Source organism: Pristiophorus japonicus, unplaced genomic scaffold, assembly GCF_044704955.1.
Source record: "Pristiophorus japonicus isolate sPriJap1 unplaced genomic scaffold, sPriJap1.hap1 HAP1_SCAFFOLD_291, whole genome shotgun sequence".
In the NCBI taxonomy this organism is placed as follows: domain Eukaryota; kingdom Metazoa; phylum Chordata; class Chondrichthyes; family Pristiophoridae; genus Pristiophorus; species Pristiophorus japonicus.
In genome coordinates, this window is record NW_027252680.1 from 713,605 (window position 1) to 732,149 (window position 18,545).

Genomic DNA, 18,545 nt, shown 5'->3' on the forward strand with positions numbered 1-18,545 from the left:
ATACAGCCCCTCAAACTAAATCACTCCATTAAATTAAAACAGTCCATCAAACTAATACAATCCCTCAAACTAATACACACCCACAAAATAATACAGGTCCTCAAACTAATACAGTCCCACAAACTAATACAAAACCCCAAACTAATACAGACCCTCAAACTAATACAGTCTCTCAAAGTAATACAGACCCTCAAACTAATACAGACCCTCAAACTAATACTGTCCATCAAACCAATACAGCCCCTCAAACTAATACTGTCCATCAAACAAATACAGCCCCTCAAACTAATATAGTCCATCAAACAAATACAATCCTTCAAACTAATACAGACCCTCAAACTAAAAGAGCCCCTCAAACTAATACAGTCCATCAAACTAATGCAGACTCTCAAACTGACAGAGCCCCTCAAACTAATGCAGTCCATCGAACTAATACTGTCCATCAAACTAATACAGACCGTCAAACTAATACAGCCCCTCAAACTAATACAGTTCATCTAACTAATAAAGTCCATCAAACTAATACAGTCTTTCAAACTAATCCAGCCCCTCAAACTAATACAGACCTTCAAAATAATACAGGGCCTCAAACTAATACAGGCGCTCAAACTAATACAGTCCCTCAAACTAATACAGACCTTCAAACTAATACAGACCCACAACTATACAGGTCCTCAAACTAATACAGACACTCAAACTAATACAGTTTCTCAAAGTAATACAGACCCTCAAACTAATACAGTCTCTCAAACGAATACAGTCCATTAAACTAACACAGAGCCTAAAATTAATACAGTCGCTCAAATTAACACAGACCCGAAAACTAATACTGTCCATCAAACTAATACAGTCCCTCAAACTAATATAGTACATCAAACTAATACAATCCTTCAAACTAATACAGACCATCAAACTAAAAGAGCCCCTCAAACTAATATAGTCCATCAAACTAATATAGTCCATCCAACTAAAAGAGCCCCTCAAACTAATATAGTCCATCAAACTAATACAGTCCATCAAACTAATCCAGCCCCTCAAATTAATACAGATCTTCAAACTAATACAGATCCTCAAACTAATACAGACCCTCAAACTAATACAGTCTCTCAAAGTAATACAGACCCTCAAACTAATACAGTCTCTCAAACGAATACACTCTCTCAAACTAATACAGAAACTCAAACTAATACAGACCCTCAAACTAATACTGTCTCTCAAAGTAATGCAGACCCTCAAACTAATACAGTCTCTCACAGTAATACAGACCCTCAAACTAATACAGACCCTCAAACTAATGTCGTCCATCAAACTAAAAGAACCCCTCAAACTAATACAGACCCACAAACTAATACAGGTCCTCAAACTAATACAGTCCCTCAAACTAATACAGTCCCTCAAACTAATACAGTCAATCAAATGAATACAGTCCCTCAAACTAATACAGTCCATCAAACAAATACAGTGTTTGCTAGTGCTGTTGGGGAGGAGTTAAACTAATATGGCAGGGGGATGGGAACCAATGCAGGGAGATAGAGGGAAACAAAAAGGAGGCAAAAACAAAAGACAGAAAGGAGATGAGGAAAAGTGGAGGGCAGAGAAACCCAAGGCAAAGAACAAAAAGGGCCATTGCACAGCAAAATTCTAAAAGGACAGAGGGTGTTAAAAAAACAAGCCTAAAGGCTTTGTGTCTTAATGCAAGGAGTATCCGCAATAAGGTGGATGAATTAACTGTGCAAATAGATGTTAACAAATATGATGTGATTGGGATTACGGAGACGTGGCTCCAGGATGAGCAGGGCTGGGAACTCAACATCCAGGGGTATTCAACATTCAGGAAGGATAGAATAAAAGGAAAAGGAGGTGGGGTAGCATTGCTGGTTAAGGAGGAGATTAATGCAATAGTTAGGAAGGACATTAGCTTGGATGATGTGGAATCTATATGGGTAGAGCTGCAGAACACCAAAGGGCAAAAAACGTTAGTGGGAGTTGTGTACAGACCTCCAAACAGTAGTAGTGATGTTGGGGAGGGCATCAAACAGGAAATTAGGGGTGCGTGCAATAAAGGTGCAGCAGTTATAATGGGTGACTTTAATATGCACATAGATTGGGCTAACCAAACTGGAAGCAATACGGTGGAGGAGGATTTTCTGGAGTGCATAAGGGATGGTTTTTTAGACCAATATGTCGAGGAACCAACTAGGGGGGAGGCCATCTTAGACTGGGTGTTATGTAATGAGAAAGGATTAATTAGCAATCTCGTTGTGCGAGACCCCTTGGGGAAGAGTGACCATAATATGGTGGAATTCTGCATTAGGATGGAGAATGAAACAGTTAATTCAGAGACCATGGTCCAGAACTTAAAGAAGGCTAACTTTGAAGGTATGAGGCGTGAATTGGCTGAGATGGATTGGCGAATGATACTTAAGGGGTTGACTGTGGATGGGCAATGGCAGACATTTAGAGACCGCATGGATGAACTACAACAATTGTACATTCCTGTCTGGCATAGAAATAAAAAAGGGAAGGTGGCTCAACCGTGGCTATCAAGGGAAATCAGGGATAGTATTAAAGCCAAGGAAGTGGCATACAAATTGGCCAGAAATAGCAGCGAACCTGGGGACTGGGAGAAATTTAGAACTCAGCAGAGGAGGACAAAGGGTTTGATTAGGGCAGGGAAAATGGAGTATGAGAAGAAGCTTGCAGGGAACATTAAGACGGATTGCAAAAGTTTCTATAGATATGTAAAGAGAAAAAGGTTAGTAAAGACAAATGTAGGTCCCCTGCAGTCAGAATCAGGGGAAGTCATAACGGGGAACAAAGAAATGGCGTACCAATTGAACAAGTACTTTGGTTCGGTATTCACGAAGGAGGACACGAACAACCTTCCGGTTATAAAAGGGGTCGGGGGGTCTAGTAAGGAGGAGGAACTGAGGGAAATCCTTATTAGCCGGGAAATTGTGTTGGGGAAATTGATGGGATTGAAGGCCGATAAATCCCCAGGGCCTGATGGACTGCATCCCAGAGTACTTAAGGAGGTGGCCTTGGAAATAGTGGATGCGTTGACAGTCATTTTCCAACATTCCATTGACTCTGGATCAGTTCCTATGGAGTGGAGGGTAGCCAATGTAACCCCACTTTTTAAAAAAGGAGGGAGAGAGAAAACAGGGAATTATAGACCGGTCAGCCTGACATCGGTAGTGGGTAAAATGATGGAATCAATTATTAAGGATGTCATAGCAGTGCATTTGGAAAGAGGTGACATGATAGGTCCAAGTCAGCATGGATTTGTGAAAGGGAAATCATGCTTGACAAATCTTCTGGAATTTTTTGAGGATGTTTCCAGTAGAGTGGATAAGGGAGAACCAGTTGATGTGGTATATTTGGACTTTCAGAAGGCGTTCGACAAGGTCCCACACAAGAGATTGATGTGCAAAGTTAGAGCACATGGGATTGGGGGTAGTGTACTGACATGGATTGAGAACTGGTTGTCAGACAGGAAGCAAAGAGTAGGAGTAAATGGGTACTTTTCAGAATGGCAGGCAGTGACTAGTGGGGTACCGCAAGGTTCTGTGCTGGGGCCCCAGCTATTTACACTGTACATTAATGATTTAGATGAGGGGATTAAATGTAGTATCTCCAAATTTGCGGATGACACTAAGTTGGGTGGCAGTGTGAGCTGCGAGGAGGATGCTGTGAGGCTGCAGAGCGACTTGGATAGGTTAGGTGAGTGGGCAAATGCATGGCAGATGAAGTATAATGTGGATAAATGTGAGGTTATCCACTTTGGTGGTAAAAACAGAGAGACAGACTATTATCTGAATGGTGACAGATTAGGAAAAGGGGAGGTGCAAAGAGACCTGGGTGTCATGGTACATCAGTCATTGAAGGTTGGCATGCAGGTACAGCAGGCGGTTAAGAAAGCAAATGGCATTTTGGCCTTCATAGCAAGGGGATTTGAGTACAGGGGCAGGGAGGTGTTGCTACAGTTGTATAGGGCATTGGTGAGGCCACACCTGGAGTATTGTGTACAGTTTTGGTCTCCTAACCTGAGGAAGGACATTCTTGCTATTGAGGGAGTGCAGCGAAGGTTCACCAGACTGATTCCCGGGATGGCGGGACTGACCTATCAAGAAAGACTGGATCAACTGGGCTTGTATTCACTGGAGTTCAGAAGAATGAGAGGGGACCTCATAGAAACATATAAAATTCTGACGGGGTTAGACAGGTTAGATGCAGGAAGAATGTTCCCAATGTTGGGGAAGTCCAGAACCAGGGGTCACAGTCTAAGGATAAGGGGTAAGCCATTTAGGACCGAGATGCGGAGGAACTTCTTCACCCAGAGAGTGGTGAACCTGTGGAATTCTCTACCACAGAAAGTTGTTGAGGCCAATTCACTAAATATATTCAAAAAGGAGTTAGATGAGGTCCTTACTGCTAGGGGGATCAAGGGGTATGGCGAGAAAGCAGGAATGGGGTACTGAAGTTGAATGTTCAGCCATGAACTCATTGAATGGCGGTGCAGGCTAGAAGGGCCGAATGGCCTACTCCTGCACCTAGTTTCTATGTTTCTATGTTTCTAGTCTCTCAAACTGACACAGCCCCTCAAACTAATGCAGTCCATCGAAATAATACTGTCCATCAAACTAATACAGACCCTCAAACTAATACAGCCCCTCAAACTAATACAGTTCATCTAACTAATACAGTCCATCAAACTAATACAGTCCATCAAACTAATCCAGACTCTCAAAATAAAACAGACCTTCAAACTAATACAGGGCCTCAAACTAATACAGTCTCTCAAACTAATACAGACCCTCAAACTAATTCAGTCTCTCAAACGAATACAGTCTCTCAAACGAATACAGAAACTCAAACTAATACAGACCCTCAAACTAATACTGTCTCTCAAAGTAATACAGAGCCTCAAACTAATAAAGGCTCTCAAAATAATACAGTGTCTCAAAGTAATACAGACCCTCAAAATAATACAGTCTCTCAAACGAATACAGTCCATTAAACTAACACAGAGGATAAATTAATACAGACGCTCAAATTAATACAGACCCTAAAACTAATACTGTCCATCAAACTAATACAGCCCCTCAAACTAATATAGTCCATCAAACTAATACAATCCTTCAAACCAAAAAAACCCATCAAACTAAAAGAGCCCCTCAAACTAATATAGTCCATCAAACTAATATAGTCCATCAAACTAAAAGAGCCCCTCAAACTAATATAGTCCATCAAACTAATACAGTCCATCAAACTAATATAGTCCATCAAACTAATATAGTCCATCAAACTAATACAGTCCATCAAACTAATACTGTCCATCACACTATTACAGTCCATCAAACTAATGCAGTCCATCTCACTAATACAGTCCATCAAACTAATACAGTCCATCAAACTAATCCAGCCCCTCAAACTAATACAGACCTTCAAACTAATAAAGGGCCTCAAATTAATACAGTCCATCAAACAAATACAGACTCTCAAACTGACACAGCCCCTCAAACTAATGCAGTCCATTTAAATAATACTGCTCATCAAACTAATACAGACCCTCAAACTAATACAGCCCCTCAAACTAATACAGTTCATCTAACTAATACAGTCCATCAAACTAATACAGTCCATCAAACTAATCCAGCCCCTCAAACTAATACAGACCTTCAAACGAATACAGGGCCTCAAACTAATACAGTCTCTCAAACTAATACAGACCCTCAAACTAATACAGTCTCTCAAACGAATACAGTCTCTCAAACTAATACAGAAACTCAAACTAATACAGACCCTCAAACTAATACTGTCTCTCAAAGTAATACAGACCCTCAAAGTAATACAGTCTCTCACAGTAATACAGAGCCTCAAACTAATACAGACCCTCAAACTAATAGTCCCTGAAACTAAAACAGGCCTTCAAACTAATACAGTCCCTCAAACTAATAAAGGGTCTCAAACTAATACAGCCCCTTAAACTAATAAAGGCTCTCAAACTAATACACTCCATCAAACTAATACAGACACTGTAACTAATACAGTCCCTCAAACTAATACAATCCCTCAAACTAATACAGACCCACAAACTATACTGGTCCTCAAACTAATACAGACCCTCAAACTAATATAGTCCCTCAAACTAATACATTCCCTCAAACTAATACAATCCCTCAAACTAATACAGACCCTCAAACTAATACAGACCCACAAACTACACAGGTCCTCAAACTAATACAGACCCTCAAACTAATGTAGTCTCTCAAAGTAATACAGACCCTCAAACTAATAGAGTCTCTCAAACTAATACAGAACCCCAAACTAATACAGACCCTCAAACTAATACAGTCTCTCAAACGAATGCTGTCCATTAAACTAACACAGAGCCTAAAAGTAATACTGTCCATCAAACTAATACAGTCCCTCAAACTAATATAGTCCATCAAACAAATACAATCCTTCAAACTAATACAGACCATAAAACTAAAAAAGCCCCTCAAACTAATACAGTCTCTCAAACAAATACAGTCTCTCAAACTAATACAGAAACTCAAACTAATACAGACCCTTAAACTAATACTGTCTTTCAAACTAATAACGTCCCTGCAACTAATTCAGACGCTCAAACTAATACAGTCCCTCAAACTAATACAGTCCCTCAAACTAATACAGTTACCTCAAACTAATACAGTCTCTCAAACAAATACGGAACCACAAACTAATACAGACCCTCAAACTAATAGAGACCCTCAAACTATTACAGGCTCTCACAGTAATACAGACCCTCAAACTAAAATAGACCCTCAAACTAATACAGTCCCTGAAACTAAAACAGGCCTTCAAACTAATACAGTCCCTCAAACTAATACAGTCCCTTAAACTAATAAAGGTTCTCAAACTAATACAGTCCCTCAAACTAATACAGTCCCTCAAACTAATACAGACCCACAAACTATACAGGTCCTCAAACTAATACAGTCCCTCAAACTAATACAGACCCTCAAACTAATACAGTTTCTCAAAGTAATACAGACCCTCAAACTAATACAGTCTCTCAAACGAATACAGTCCATTAAACTAACACAGAGCCTAAAATTAATACAGACGCTCAAATTAACACAGACCCGAAAACTAATACTGTCCATCAAACTAATACAGTCCCTCTAACTAATATAGTACATCAAACTAATACAATCCTTCAAACTAATACAGACCATCAAACTAAAAGAGCCCCTCAAACTAATATAGTCCATCAAACTAATATAGTCCATCCAACTAAAAGAGCCCCTGAAACTAATATAGTCCATCAAACTAATATAGTCCATCAAAGTAATACAGTCCATCAAACTAATACTGTCCATCAAACTATTACAGTCCATCAAACTAATACAGTCCATCTCACTTATACAGTCCATCAAACTAATACAGTCCATCAAACTAATCCAGCCCCTCAAATTAATACAGACCTTCAAACTAATACAGGGCCTCAAACTAATACAGTCTCTCAAACAAATACAAAACCTCAAACTAATACAGATCCTCAAACTAATACAGACCCTCAAACTAATACAGTCTCTAAAAGTAATACAGACCCTCAAACTAATACAGTCTCTCAAACGAATACAGTCTCTCAAACTAATACAGAAACTCAAACTAATACAGACCCTCAAACTAATACTGTCTCTCAAAGTAATACAGACCCTCAAACTAATACAGTCTCTCACAGTAATACAGACCCTCAAACTAATACAGACACTTAAACTAATGTCGTCCATCAAACTAAAAGAACCCCTCAAACTAATACAGACCCACAAACTAATACAGGTCCTCAAACTAATACAGTCCCTCAAACTAATACAGTCCCTCAAACTAATACAGTCAATCAAATGAATACAGTCTCTCAAACTAATACAGTCCATCAAACAAATACAGTCTCTCAAACTGACACAGCCCCTCAAACTAATGCAGTCCATCGAAATAATACTGTCCATCAAACTAATACAGACCCTCAAACTAATACAGCCCCTCAAACTAATACAGTTCATCTAACTAATACAGTCCATCAAACTAATACAGTCCATCAAACTAATCCAGACCCTCAAAATAAAACAGACCTTCAAACTAATACAGGGCCTCAAACTAATACAGTCTCTCAAACTAATACAGACCCTCAAACTAATACAGTCTCTCAAACGAATACAGTCTCTCAAACGAATACAGAAACTCAAACTAATACAGACCCTAAAACTAATAATGTCTCTCAAAGTAATACAGAGCCTCAAACTAATAAAGGCTCTCAAACTAATACAGTCTCTCAAACTAATACAGACCCTCAAACTAATACAGTCTCTCAAACGAATACAGTCTCTCAAACGAATACAGAAACTCAAACTAATACAGACCCTCAAACTAATACTGTCTCTCAAAGTAATACAGAGCATCAAACTAATAAAGGCTCTCAAACTAATGCAGTCCATCAAACTAATACAGACACTGAAACTAATAAAGTCCATCAAACTAATACACTACATCAAACTAATACAGACACTGAAACTAAAACAGTTCCTCAAACTAATACAGTCCCTCAAACTAATACAATCCCTCAAACTAATACAGACCCACAAACTATACAGGTCCTCAAACGAATACAGACCCTCAAACTAATACAGTCCCTCAAACTAATACAGTCCCTCAAACTAATACAATCCCTCAAACTAATACAGACCCACAAACTATACAGGTCCTCAAACGAATACAGTCCCTCAAACTAATACAGACCCTCAAACTAATACAGACCCACAAACTATACAGGTGCTCAAACTAATACAGACCATCAAACTAATACAGTCTCTCAAAGTAATACAGACCCTCAAACTAATACAGTCTCTCAAACTAATACAGAACCCCAAACTAATGCAGACCCTCAAACTAATACAGTCTCTCAAACGAATACAGTCCATTAAACTAACACAGAGCCTAAAAGTAATACTGTCCATCAAACTAATACAGTCCCTCAAACTAATATAGTCCATCAAACAAATACAATCCTTCAAACTAATACAGACCATAAAACTAAAAGAGCCCCTCAAACTAATACAGTACAACAAACTAATACAGTCCATCAAACTAATACAGTCCTTCAAACTAATCCAGCCCCTCAAACTAATACAGACCTTCAAACTAATACAGGGCCTCAAACTAATACAGTCTCTCAAACAAATACAGAACCTCAAACTAATACAGACCCTCAAACTAATGCAGACCCTCAAACTAATACAGTCTCTCAAACTAATACAGTCTCTCAAACTAATACAGTCTCTCAAAGTAATGCAGACCCTCAAACTAATACAGTCTCTCAAACAAATACAGTCTCTCAAACTAATACAGAAACTCAAACTAATACAGACCCTCAAACTAATACTGTTTCTCAAACTAATAACGTCCCTCAAACTAATTCAGACGCTCAAACTAATACAGTCCCTCAAACTAATACAGACCCTCAAACTAATACAGTTTCTCAAAGTAATACAGACCCTCAAACTAATACAGTCTCTCAAACGAATACAGTCCATTAAACTAACACAGAGCCTAAAATTAATACAGACGCTCAAATTAACACAGACCCGAAAACTAATACTGTCCATCAAACTAATACAGTCCCTCAAACTAATATAGTACATCAAACTAATACAATCCTTCAAACTAATACAGACCGTCAAACTAAAAGAGCCCCTCAAACTAATATAGTTCATCAAACTAATATAGTCCATCCAACTAAAAGAGCCCCTCAAACTAATATAGTCCATCAAACTAATATAGTCCATCAAAGTAATACAGTCCATCAAACTAATACTGTCCATCAAACTATTACAGTCCATCAAACTAATACAGTCCATCTCACTTATACAGTCCATCAAACTAATACAGTCCATCAAACTAATCCAGCCCCTCAAATTAATACAGACCTTCAAACTAATACAGGGCCTCAAACTAATACAGTCTCTCAAACAAATACAATACCTCAAATTAATGCAGATCCTCAAACTAATACAGTCTCTCAAAGTAATACAGACCCTCAAACTAATACAGTCTCTCAAACGAATACAGTCTCTCAAACTAATACAGAAACTCAAACTAATACAGACCCTCAAACTAATACTGTCTCTCAAAGTAAAACAGACCCTCAAACTAATACAGTCTCTCACAGTAGTAAAGACCCTCAAACTAATACAGACCCTTAAACTAATGTCGTCCATCAAACTAAAAGAACCCCTCAAACTAATACAGACCCACAAACTAATACAGGTCCTCAAACTAATACAGTCCCTCAAACTAATACAGTCCCTCAAACTAATACAGTCAATCAAATGAATACAGTCCCTCAAACTAATACAGTCCATCAAACAAATACAGTCTCTCAAACTGACACAGCCCCTCAAACTAATGCAGTCCATCGAAATAATACTGTCCATCAAACTAATACAGACCCTCAAACTAATACAGTCCCTCAAACTAATACAGTTCATCTAACTAATACAGTCCATCAAACTAATCAAGACCCTCAAAATAAAACAGACCTTCAAACTAATACAGGGCCTCAAACTAATACAGTCTCTCAAACTAATACAGACCCTCAAACTAATACAGTCTCTCAAACGAATACAGTCTCTCAAACGAATACAGAAACTCAAACTAATACAGACCCTCAAACTAATACTGTCCATCAAACTAATACAGCCCCTTAACCTAATATAGTCCAAAAAACAAATATAATTCTTCAAACTAAAAGAGCCCCTCAACCTAATACAGTACAACAAACTAATGCAGTCCATCAAACTAATACAGTCCATCTCATAATACAGTCGATCAAACTAATACTGTCCATCAAACTAATCCAGCCCCTCAAACTAATACAGACCTTCAAACTAATACAGGGCCTCAAACTAATACAGTCAATCAAACAAATATAGAACCTCAAAGTAATACAGACCCTCAAACTAATACTGTCTCTCAAAGTAATACAGACCCTCAAACTAATATAGTCTCTCACAGTAATACAGACCCTCAAACTAATACAGACCCTCAAACTTATGTTGTCCATCAAACTAAAAGAACCCCTCAAACTAATACAGACCCACAAACTAACAAAGACCCACAAACTAATACAGGTCCTCAAACTAATACAGTTCCTCAAACTAATACATTCCATTAAACTAATACATCCCCTCAAACTAATGCAGTCCATCAAACTAATAAATCCCCTCAAATTAATACAGTCCATCAAACTAATACATCCCCTCAACTAATACAGTCCATCAAATTTATACACTCCATCAAACTAATACAGTCCCTCAAACTAATACAGTCGATCAAACTAATACAGACCCTCAAACTAATACAGTCTCTCAAACGAATACAGTCTCTCAAACTAATACAGAAACTCAAACTAATACAGACCCTCAAACTAATACAGTCTCTCACAGTAATACAGACCCTCAAACTAATACAGACCCTTAAACTAATGTCGTCCATCAAACTAAAATAACCCCTCAAACTAATACAGACCCACAAACTAATACAGGTCCTCAAACTAATACAGTCCCTCAAACTAATACAGTCCCTCAAACAAATACAGTCTCTCAAACTGACACAGCCCCTCAAACTAATGCAGTCCATCGAAATAATACTGTCCATCAAACTAATACAGACCCTCAAACTAATACAGCCCCTCAAACTAATACAGTTCATCTAACTAATACAGTCCATCAAACTAATACAGTCCATCAAACTAATCAAGACCCTCAAAATAAAACAGACCTTCAAACTAATACAGGGCCTCAAACTAATACAGTCTCTCAAACTAATACAGACCCTCAAACTAATACAGTCTCTCAAACGAATACAGTCTCTCAAACGAATACAGAAACTCAAACTAATACAGACCCTCAAACTAATACTGTCCATCAAACTAATACAGCCCCTTAACCTAATATAGTCCAAAAAACAAATATAATTCTTCAAACTAAAAGAGCCCCTCAACCTAATACAGTACAACAAACTAATGCAGTCCATCAAACTAATACAGTCCATCTCATAATACAGTCCATCAAACTAATACTGTCCATCAAACTAATCCAGCCCCTCAAACTAATACAGACCTTCAAACTAATACAGGGCCTCAAACTAATACAGTCAATCAAACAAATATAGAACCTCAAATTAATACAGACCCTCAAACTAATACAGTCTCTCAAACGAATACAGTCTCTCAAACTAGTACAGAAACTCAAACTAATACAGACCCTCAAACTAATACTGTCTCTCAAAGTAATACAGACCCTCAAACTAATATAGTCTCTCACAGTAATACAGACCCTCAAACTAATACAGACCCTCAAACTTATGTTGTCCATCAAACTAAAAGAACCCCTCAAACTAATACAGACCCACAAACTAACAAAGATCCTCAAACTAATACAGACCCACAAACTAATACAGGTCCTCAAACTAATACAGTTCCTCAAACTAATACATTCCATTAAACTAATACATCCCCTCAAACTAATGCAGTCCATCAAACTAATACATCCCCTCAAATTAATACAGTCCATCAAACTAATACATCCCCTCAGACTAATACAGTCCATCAAATTTATACACTCCATCAAACTAATACAGTCCCTCAAACTAATACAGTCGATCAAACTAATACAGACCCTCAAACTAATACAGTTCATCAAGTCCATCAAAGTAATACAGACACTCAAACGAATACAGCCCCTCAAATTAATACAGTCCATCAAACTAATACAGTCCATCAAACTAATACAGTCCCGGAAAATAATACAGTCCATCAAACTAATACAGACCCTCAAACTAATACAGTCTCTCAAAGGAATACATTCCATTAAACTAACACAGAGCCTAAACCTATTACAGACCATCAAACTAACACAGACCATAAAATTAATACAATCAACGAATACAGACCCTCAAACTAATACAGTCAATCAAACGAATACAGTCCCTCAAACTAATACAGTCCATCAAACTAATACAGAACCTCAAACAAATACAGCCCCTCAAACTAATACAATCCCTCAAACTAATACAGACCATCAAACTAATACAGGCACTCAAGCTAAGATAGTCCCTCAAACTAATACAGAACCATAAACTAATACAGTCCTTCTAACTAATACAGTCCATCAAACTAATATAGACCCTCAAACTAATACAGCCGCTCAAACTAATACAGGCCCTCAAACTAATACAGGCCCTCAACCTAACACAGTCCATCAAACTAATACAGTCCATCAAACTAATCCAGCCCCTCAAACTAATACAGACCTTCAAACTAATACAGGGCCTCAAAATAATACAGTCTCTCAAACAAATACAGAACCTCAAACTAATACAGACACTCAAACTAATACAGACACTCAAAATAATACAGCCGCTCAAACTAATACAGGCCCTCAAACTAATACAGGCCCTCAACCTAACACAGTCCATCAAACTAATACAGTCCATCAAACTAATCAAGACCCTCAAAATAAAACAGACCTTCAAACTAATACAGGGCCTCAAACTAATACAGTCTCTCAAACTAATACAGACCCTCAAACTAATACAGTCTCTCAAACGAATACAGTCTCTCAAACGAATACAGAAACTCAAACTAATACAGATCCTCAAACTAATACTGTCCATCAAACTAATACAGCCCCTTAACCTAATATAGTCCAAAAAACAAATATAATTCTTCAAACTAAAAGAGCCCCTCAACCTAATACAGTACAACAAACTAATGCAGTCCATCAAACTAATACAGTCCATCTCATAATACAGTCCATCAAACTAATACTGTCCATCAAACTAATCCAGCCCCTCAAACTAATACAGACCTTCAAACTAATACAGGGCCTCAAACTAATACAGTCAATCAAACAAATATAGAACCTCAAAGTAATACAGACCCTCAAACTAATACAGTCTCTCAAACGAATACAGTCTCTCAGACTAGTACAGAAACTCAACTAATACAGACCCTCAAACTAATACTGTCTCTCAAAGTAATACAGACCCTCAAACTAATATAGTCTCTCACAGTAATACAGACCCTCAAACTAATACAGACCCTCAAACTTATGTTGTCCATCAAACTAAAAGAACCCCTCAAACTAATACAGACCCACAAACTAACAAAGATCCTCAAACTAATACAGACCCACAAACTAATACAGGTCCTCAAACTAATACAGTTCCTCAAACTAATACATTCCATTAAACTAATACATCCCCTCAAACTAATGCAGTCCATCAAACTAATACATCCCCTCAAATTAATACAGTCCATCAAACTAATACATCCCCTCAGACTAATACAGTCCATCAAATTTATACACTCCATCAAACTAATACAGTCCCTCAAACTAATACAGTCGATCAAACTAATACAGACCCTCAAACTAATACAGTTCATCAAGTCCATCAAAGTAATACAGACACTCAAACGAATACAGCCCATCAAATTAATACAGTCCATCAAACTAATACAGTCCATCAAACTAATACAGTCCCGGAAAATAATACAGTCCATCAAACTAATACAGACCCTCAAACTAATACAGTCTCTCAAAGGAATACATTCCATTAAACTAACACAGAGCCTAAACCTATTACAGACCATCAAACTAACACAGACCATAAAATTAATACAATCAACGAATACAGACCCTCAAACTAATACAGTCAATCAAACGAATACAGTCCCTCAAACTAATACAGTCCATCAAACTAATACAGAACCTCAAACAAATACAGACCCTCAAACTAATACAATCCCTCAAACTAATACAGACCATCAAACTAATACAGGCACTCAAGCTAAGATAGTCCCTCAAACTAATACAGAACCATAAACTAATACAGTCCTTCTAACTAATACAGTCCATCAAACTAATATAGACCCTCAAACTAATACAGCCGCTCAAACTAATACAGGCCCTCAAACTAATACAGGCCCTCAACCTAACACAGTCCATCAACTAATACAGTCCATCAAACTAATCCAGCCCCTCAAACTAATACAGACCTTCAAACTAATACAGGGCCTCAAAATAATACAGTCTCTCAAACAAATACAGAACCTCAAACTAATACAGACACTCAAACTAATACAGACCCTCAAAATAATACAGTCTCTCAAAGTAATACAGACCCTCGAACTAATACAGTCTCTCAAACGAATACAGTCTCTCAAACTAATACAGAAACTCAAACTAATCCAGACCCTCAAACTAATACTGTCTCTCAAAGTAATACAGACCCTCAAACTAATACAGTCTCTCACAGTAATACAGACCCTCAAACTAATACAGTCTCTCAAACGAATACAGTCTCTCAAACTAATACAGAAACACAAACTAATACAGACCCTCAAACTAATACTGTCTCTCAAACTAAAAGAACCCCTCAAACTAATACAGACCCACAAACTAATACAGGTCCTCAAACTAATACAGTTCCTCAAACTAATACAGCCCCTCAAACTAATACATTCCATTAAACTAATACATCCCCTCAAATTTATACAGTCCATCAAACTAGTACAGTCCATCAAACTAATACATCCCCTCAAACTAATACAGTCCATCAAATTTATACACTCCATCAAACTAATACAGTCCATCAAACTAATACTTCCCCTCAGACTAATACCGTCCAACAAACTAATTCAGTCCATCAAACTAATACAGTCAATCAAACTAGTACAGTCCATCAAACTAATACAGTCCATTAAACTAATACAGACCCTCAAACTAATACAAACCTCCAAACTAATACAGGGCCTCAAAATAATACTGTCCCTCAAACTAATACAGACCCTCAAACTAATACAGTCTCTCAAACGAATACAGTCTCTCAAACTAATACCCAAACTCAAACTAATAAAGACCCTCAAACTAATACTGTCTCTCAAAGTAATACAGACCCTCAAACTAATACAGTTTCTCACAGTAATAAAGATCCTCAAACTAATACAGACCCTCAAACTAATACAATCCCTCAAACTAATAAAGGGTCTCAAACTAATACAGTCCCACAAACTAATATAGTCGCTGAAACTAATACAGGTTCTAAAACTAATATAGCCACTCAAACTAATAAATTCCCCCAAACTTATACAGACCCTGACACTAATAAAGTCCATCAAACTAATACAGACCTGCAAACTAATACACTCCATCAAACTAATACAGTCACTCAAACTAATACAGTCCATCAAACTAATACAGTCCATCAAACTAATACAGCCCATCAAACTAATACAGTACCTCAAACTAAAACGGTCCATCAAACTAATAGATCCCCTCAAACTAATCCAGTCCCTCATACTAATACAGGCCCTCAAACTAATACATTCCATCAAGCTAATACAGACCCTCAAACTAATACAGTCCATCAAACTAATATAGAGCTTCAAACTAATACAGTCCATCAAACTAATTCAGTCCCTCAATCTAGTACAGTCCTTTCTAACTAATACAGTCCCTCAAACTATTACAGACACTGAAACAAATACTGTCCATCCAACTAATACAGTCCCTCACACTAATACAGTTTTTCAAACTAATACAGACTGTCAAACTAATGTAATCCATCAAATAATACAGCCCCTCAAAATAACACAGTCCATCAAACTAACACAGCCCCTCAAACTAATAGTCCATCAAACTAATGCAGTCCATCAAACTAATACAGACCCTCAAATTAATACAGTCCATAAAACTAATACAGCCCCTCAAACTAATGCAGACCCTCAAACTAATACAGTCCATCAAACTATTACAGTCCCTCAAACTAATGCAGACCCTCAAACTAATACAGTCCATCAAACTATTACAGTCCCTCAAACTAATGCAGACCCACAAACTAATAGAGTCCCTCAAACTAATACAGCCCCTCAAAATAATGCAGTCCATCAATCTAATACATCCCCTCAAACTAATACAGTCCATCAAACTAATACAGTCCAGCAAACTAATACAGTCCATCAAACTAATACAGTCCATCAAACGAATACAATCCATCAAACTAATACTTCCCCTTAAATTAATACATTCCCTCAAACTAATACAGTCCATCAAACTAATATTTCCCCTCAAACTAATACAGACCCTCAAAATAATACAGTGCAATCAAATAATACAGTCCATCAAAATAATACAGACCCACAAACTAATAAAGACCCTCAATCTAATACAGTCCATAAACAAATACAGCCCCTCAAACTAATACAGTCCATCAAACAAATACAACCCCTCAAACTAATACAGTCCCTCAAAATAATACAGTCCATCAAACTAATACAGTCCATCAAACTAATACAGACCCTCAAACTAATACAGTCCATCAAACTAATACAGTCCATCAAACTAATACAGACCCTCAAACTAATACAGTCCATCAAACTAATACAGTCCCTCAAACTAATACAGTCCCTCAAACTAATACAGGCCCTAAAACTAATACAGTCCCTCAAACTAACACAGTCCATCAAACTAATACAGTCTCTCAAACTAATACAGACCCTCAAACTAATACAGTCCCTCAAACTAATACAGTCCCTCAAACTAATACAGGCCCTAAAACTAATACAGTCCCTCAAACTAACACAGTCCATCAAACTAATACAGTCCATCAAACTAATACAGTCCATCAAACTAATACAGTCCGTCAAACTAATACAGTCCCTCAAACAAATACAGTCCATCAAACTAATTCAATCCATCAAACTAAAAGATACCCTCAAACTAATACGGTCCATCAAACTAATAATGTCCCTCAAACTAATACAGACCCTCAAACTAATACAGACCCTCAAACTAATACAGTCCAGCAAACAAATATAGTCCATCAAACTAATACATTCACTCAAACTAATACAGACCCTCAAACTAATACAGACCCTCAAACTAATACAGACCATCAAACTAATAGAGAACCTCAAACTAATACAGTCCATCAAACTAATACAGTCCATCAAACTAATACAGATCCTCAAACTAATACAGGCCCTCAAACTAATACAGTCCATCAAACAAATACAGTCCCTCAAACTAATACAGTCCCTCAAACTAATACAGTCCATCAAACTAATACAGACCCTTACTAATACAGCCCCTCAAACTAATACTATCCATCAAACTAATACTCTGGTGTATGTAGCACAAAAATCACTGACTACACACGGTCTTGTGTAAATCTAACTGCTGTGACCTTCGTCCTTTAGTGTTCAGCTCCAGACTGCCTTCACCCTTATATAGCACCTGTTGTAGTTACTACCACGGTTTCCCAACACAGCCCCCTCTGTGGTGTGGCATCGTGGACTGTATAATTTTGATGGACTGTATTAGTTTGAGCGCCTGTATTAGTTTGAGGGACTGTATTAGTTTGAGGGTCTGTATTAGTTTGTGGAGCTGAATTAGTTTGAGGACGATTGACACAAATGATTCACTTAAATATTTTCA